Below are 7,364 nucleotides of genomic sequence, written 5' to 3' on the forward strand. Positions count from 1 at the left end.
ATGTTGACTTCATTCTACAGGTCAATATGATGGAAATGATGCCAAATATAAATAGTGTTTGGTGTTTTAATATATTTAACGAATTTAAGAATTAGAGAAAATAATATTTGCATTTCTATATTTTGACACCATAAACTTTTATATATTTATCAAAAGATAGTATGTAACACAAAAAGACTTGGGGGAAGCTCACCAGAATAGAGCACGACCTGCTATCACCCCGTAGCTAATAATAATAAGAAATACAAAGAATGGTCGGCTCACAAGAAGTCAAATATAACTTATTTAATCCTCACTGATGAAATAACAATAACCCTTACGGATCGATCCTATACAGACATAAACAATATATATTACCAATGTAGAATGACAGATAAAACAACATAAAATATCTAAAATGATCACGGTCCCTCCTTTGTAATGAGCTGCGGAGCTCTCGCAGCTCACAATTTAATATGGTGACTGCAAACCTTTGTAGCCTTGGTTATGATTCCCTATGTAAAGTCATCCAGATTTTGAACAAGGACACAAACTTGTGCGGCTTTCTGGTTAAGTCCAGTATAATTATGCGGTTATATTTGGTGCGTCTGATAGTTGTCAGTAACCGGCTTAGTATAGTGAATGGAAGTTCACTCACTCACACATGCGCCAAACGGATGTCACTGTTGTATAAATGAAATGCGCTTCTTACCGGGTCCTTGTAGCTCGATCCGCAAAGCGATATCTGTTTGTATGTAAGCTACCCACCGGCGGCTCCACAGATGTTGTTTTACTAGTGGCGGCACTTCTCATCTGCCCAGTGTGTGTTTCCGGATGCTGACAGCTCCACGAGTTGTTCATCGCTGTTATCGAGACTCCGCGCACGAGTGCTTGGATTTTACTTTCGCCAAGTTGTATCAAGTTGTTTCCTTTTTTCTGTACTTAGTAGCACTCTGGATTTGATGGTATAAACATATAGCACAGGGTCCTTAAAGGATGCAGTCACTCTTATCACCAGACGTGTTTCAAAACAGTAAGGGTTTCTTCCTCAGTGGCAAAAGAATTGTGTTAGCAAGGGGGACATGTCGCTCTTTAAATAGAGCCTGAGCTTAAATTAAAACCTGGACAGGACCATGACTTCTAATCATATAGCATATACAATAGATCATTTTGTTTACATTTAGCTTAATAGGCCTATATCATTCTCCACATATAAACAATTGCTATAAGATAAACCTAACATTAGGTTTTTATAAAAACGACGACATTTTAAAATTAGGTCTCCAAAATTCTCAAAGTCATTCCTTTTATTACTATACATTGATTAGCAATGGCCACTTTACTTCAACTGATGAATTATCTGGTACCGATGGGAGGATGCTGCTATATTGATTTATTATATATAAATATATTTTATATATTTATATTATATATAAATTTACATATAGTATAATTAGTGTAATATTGTATAAATATTTTTTAATACAGAGGTTATCTATCTTTCTATCTATCTATCTATCTATCTATCTATCTATCTATCTATCTATCTATATCTATATATGTCCATTATACTGTACAATACACTATATCTAAATCACCATACCTCATATGGATCATGGAATAAATAACTATACAATATTACACTAATTATACTATATGTAAATTTATATAAAATATAAATACTGTATTAACATTCAGCTACTATAGGAACATAGCTAATAAATACACTCTGTATCCACTACTTCAGAGAAAAACAAATAATAAATAAAAATAAATATGGAAAAATGCATCAAGATACAAAACAATATACACTTAAAGGATAAAAAAACAGATGAATGCAATAATATTGATTGTGTATCTGACATACTTGAAGCAAACTATCATATAACTTGAAATTGGGACATTCTCTAATAACTTTCTTATCCCCTAAACACTGAAGGTATTTAGATGCAAATCGCGATTCATATGCTAATGCCGCCCTTCATTAAGGTTGCAAGTACATACAAAAAGATCGATTAATGGTGTACATTGCAGTATTATACCTCAGTATCGCTGACTACACTGCCTGCGCCCGACTCTGGTGAACAGCTTGATATGTGTGTAGGTAACACCCTACCCCCACTCTCAGTATGGCTACAACAGGATCTAAGGCCCCTTTCACACGGGTGAGGAGGGGCTGGAGGGGTTAAAAATAGGGCTGGAGGAGTTAAAAATTAATAAAAAATAATTTAACTCACCTTAATCCACTTGTTCGCACAGCCCGGCTTCTCTTCTGTCTTCTTCTTTGAGGAATAAGACATTTGATGACATCACTGCGCTCATCACATGGTCCATCACATGATCTGTTACAATGGTGATGAATCATGTGATGGGCCATGTGATGAGCGTAGTGACATCACCACAGGTCCTTTTCCGGTGCACAGCACTGAAGAAGACAGAACAGAAGACGGGCTGCGCGAACAAGTGGATTAAGGTGAGTTAAATAATTTTTTATTAATTTTTAACCCCTCCAGCCCTATTGTATTATGCATTCTGTATTAAGAATGCTATTATTTTCCCTTATAACCATGTTATAAGGGAAAATAATAATGATCGGGTCTCCATCCCGATCGTCTCCTAGAAACCGTGCGTGAAAATTGCACCACATCCGCACTTGCTTGCGGATGCTTGCGATTTTCACGCAACCCCATTCACTTTTATGGGGCCTGCGTTGCTTGGAAAATGCACAAAGAGGAGCATGCTGTGATTTTCACGCAACGCAAAGTGATGCGTGAAAATCACTGCTTATCTGCACAGCCCCATAGAAATCAATGGGTCCGGATTCAGTGCGGGTGCAATGCGTTCACCTCACGCATTGCAGGGGACTACCTCTTGAAGCTCATCAAGAGAATGCCAAGAGTGTGCAAAGCAGTAATCAAAGCAAAAGGTGGCTACTTTGAAGAACCTAGAATATGACATATTTTCAGTTGTTTCACACTTGTTTGTTATGTATATAATTCCACATGTGTTAATTTATAGTTTTGATGCCTTCATAGTCATGAAAATAAAGAAAACTCTTTGAATGAGAAGGTGTGTCCAAACTTTTGGTCTGTACTGTATATACATATTATATGTTTGTAATTACATGTATATATTCAGGTATCTATTGCTCTCCAAGAAAAAAAAGGGAGTAGTGCATACAGTACTTTCTTTAGCAGAACAAAGGCTCTTTACAGGAACTGACTAACATTCGATTTGCTAATATAAGCTTAAGTCCTCAGAAGTGTTATATATTATATTTATTTCCAGTGCAGCAGTATATGGTGTATATACATAGTTCCACTACCAATCGCAAAGCATGACTTCATAGAAATTTAAAAACTGATATTATTGATAACTAGCAATGCATTTTTGCAAATATAAAAATATATTACAAGTTATATTATAATATAAATAATAATAATATAATAATTATAATATGTATGTATATATATATATATACATATATATATAAATATATATATATATATATATATATACAGTACAGACCAAAAGTTTGGACACACCTTCTCATTCAAAAAGTTTTATTTATTTTCATGACTATGAAGGCATCAAAACTATGAATTAACACATGTGGAATTATATACAAAACAAACAAGTGTGAAACAACTGAAAATATGTTATATTCTAGGTTCTTCAAAGTAGCCACCTTTTGCTTTGATTACTGCTTTGCACACTCTTGGCATTCTCTTGATGAGCTTCAAGAGGTAGTCCCCTGAAATGGTTTTCACTTCATAGGTGTGCCCTGTCAGGTTTAATAAGTGGGATTTCTTGCCTTATAAATGGGGTGGGGACCATCAGTTGCGTTAAGGAGAAGTCAGGTGGATACACAGCTGATAGTCCTACTGAATAGACTGTTAGAATTTGTATTATGGCAAGAAAAAATCAGCTAAATAAAGAAAAACGAGTGGCCATCATTACTTTAAGAATAGAAGGTCAGTCAGTCAGCCGAAAAATTGGGAAAACTTTGAAAGTAAGGGCTATTTGACCATGAAGGAGAGTGATGGGGTGCTGCGCCAGATGACCTGGCCTCCACAGTCACCGGACCTGAACCCAATCGAGATGGTTTGGGGTGAGCTGGACCGCAGAGTGAAGGCAAAAGGGCCAACAAGTGCTAAGCATCTCTGGGAACTCCTTCAAGACTGTTGGAAGACCATTTCAGGGGACTACCTCTTGAAGCTCATCAAGAGAATGCCAAGAGTGTGCAAAGCAGTAATCAAAGCAAAAGGTGGCTACTTTGAAGAACCTAGAATATGACATATTTTCAGTTGTTTCACACTTGTTTGTTATGTAAATAATTCCACATGTGTTAATTCATAGTTTTGATGCCTTCATAGTCATGAAAATAAAGAAAACTCTTTGAATGAGAAGGTGTGTCCAAACTTTTGGTCTGTACTGTATATACATATTATATGTTTGTAATTACATGTATATATTCAGGTATCTATTGCTCTCCAAGAAAAAAAAGGGAGTAGTGCATACAGTACTTTCTTTAGCAGAACAAAGGCTCTTTACAGGAACTGACTAACATTCGATTTGCTAATATAAGCTTAAGTCCTCAGAAGTGTTATATGTTATATTTATATCCAGTGCAGCAGTATATTGTGTATATACATAGTTCCACTACCAATCGCAATGCATGACTTCATAGAAATTTAAAAACTGATATTATTGATAACTAGCAATGCATTTTTTGCAAATATAAAAATATATTACAAGTTATATTATAATATAAATAATAATATAATTATAATATGTATATATATATATATATATATATATATATATATATATACACATATATATATAAATATATATATATATATATACAGTACAGACCAAAAGTTTGGACACACCTTCTCATTCAAAAAGTTTTCTTTATTTTCATGACTATGAAAATTGTAGATTCACACTGAAGCAATCAAAACTATGAATTAACACATGTGGAATTATATACATAACAAACAAGTGTGAAACAACTGAAAATATGTCATATTCTAGGTTCTTCAAAGTAGCCACCTTTTGCTTTGATTACTGCTTTGCACACTCTTGGCATTCTCTTGATGAGCTTCAAGAGGTAGTCCCCTGAAATGTTTTTCACTTCACAGGTGTGCCCTGTCAGGTTTAATAAGTGGGATTTCTTGCCTTATAAATAGGGTTGGGACCATCAGTTGCGTTGAGGAGAAGTCAGGTGGATACACAGCTGATAGTCCTACTGAATAGACTGTTAGAATTTGTATTATGGCAAGAAAAAAGCAGCTAAGTAAAGAAAAACGAGTGGCCATCATTACTTTAATGAATGAAGGTCAGTCAGTCAGCCGAAAAATTGGGAAAACTTTGAAAGTAAGGGCTATTTGACCATGAAGGAGAGTGATGGGGTGCTGCGCCAGATGACCTGGCCTCCACAGTCACCGGACCTGAACCCAATCGAGATGGTTTGGGGTGAGCTGGACCGCAGAGTGAAGGCAAAAGGGCCATCAAGTGCTAAGCATCTCTGGGAACTCCTTCAAGACTGTTAGAAGACCATTTCAGGGGACTACCTCTTGAAGCTCATCAAGAGAATGCCAAGAGTGTGCAAAGCAGTAATCAAAGCAAAAGGTGGCTGCTTTGAAGATGTTTGTTATGTATATAATTCCACATGTGTTAATTCATAGTTTTGATGCCTTCATAGTCATGAAAATAAAGAAAACTCTTTGAATGAGAAGGTGTGTCCAAACTTTTGGTCTGTACTGTATATATAGATATATTTATATACACGCACAAACATATATATATATATACATACATGCATGTATACACAGACACACACACATATATACACATATATATATATGTATTTAATTAATATAAAAAAATGGCAGCATCTCTGTGTCCTAATAACAGTAATCTGCCATTTTCTTCACTGCCAGGTCTTTTTATAGCACGGTCATAATTAAAAATCGAATTATTCATTTTTATTCATAAAAATACGAGGATTGTGTTTGCAGTGATCTACCAGTGCTGCACCGACTTTCTCTGTGTGTAGTGTGTGTCTGCCAGCCTTAGGATGTGCTGTCATTAGTCCTCCTTATGATGTGCAGTGTGTGAGGCTGGTGGTCACAGGTCATGGCTCTGCCAGCCCTCCAGGGCACAGGATTCCTGCTGGAGACCCTTTCATTGCTGGTGCCCTGGAGCGCACGGCATCAGTGTGTACAGAGACACTGTATAGCGCACGGGAACTAACTAACTGACTGTAGTTCCATGCGCCATCTGGTGTTCACAAACAAACATTGCACCCTGAATTTTCTCAATGGCTATTTACGCGAATCGGGTTTGCTAATTGAATTGGAAATCGCTTTGCACTGCCGCGATTCTGAAGGGAGCGCTAGCGATGCTATATCTGTAGGTCTACAATATTCTCAAAGTCATTCCTTGTATTACTATACATTGATTTGCAATGGCCGCTTTACTTCAACTGATGGATTATCTGGTACCGGTGGGAGGATGTAGGACATGTCGACACACTGGAAAACAGCCTGGTGTCGACATGTCATGTAAACCTGCCAACGGACCATCTATAGAAATCCCAAAATTTCTAATTCAGAATTGAGTCCCTTAGGTGCCAAAGTTGAGAATTCATAAATCATCTTTGACTCATACCTTGACATCTTAGATATGAAGTTGCCTCCCCTCCAATCTTTCTTAACAGACTGGAGAGCTGTAAATTTCAAAACTGTTGGATCACTGGCATGATGTACTTTGAAGTGATTGGACAGCATATGTTTTTCGTAGCCCTTCCTAATATTGTTTGTATGTTCAGATCCCCTAATTTTAAGGGTCCTACTGGTGTGGCCCACATACTGTTTTGCACATGGACATTCCAGCAAATATATTACACCCTCACTATTGCATGATAGTATTTAATTAATTTCCCATTCGTATGAATTAGTTTGGGAAATTACTTTTATAGTTTTATTGGGAAACCATGTTGTTCTACAATTACCACAGGTGCTGCCCCTGTAGAACCCCTTTAAGGTCTTCCAAGGTGTAATCATAGATGTTTTCTCTTGTTTCTTAATAGTGGGGGCTACCTGTAGTCCTAAATTAGCTGCTCTAGTATAGACAATAGGTGGTTTATTTGGCAAAACAGTGGCCAAAACTTTGTCTTCTCGTAACATATGCCAATGTTTATTTACAACAGTAGAAATTTTTCTGTATTCTGTATTAAAGGGCAATACTAGCTTAGATGATTCCTCTCCTTGATTGTTTCTTTTATCCCTTTCTTCAAAAAATGTGCGTCTTTCTAAGTTCTTCACTCTATTAAATGCATCATCCAGTAATGTGGATGGATATTGTTTTTCCATAAA

This window comes from Bufo bufo, chromosome 1 (assembly GCF_905171765.1).
Source record: "Bufo bufo chromosome 1, aBufBuf1.1, whole genome shotgun sequence".
In the NCBI taxonomy this organism is placed as follows: Eukaryota; Metazoa; Chordata; class Amphibia; order Anura; family Bufonidae; genus Bufo; species Bufo bufo.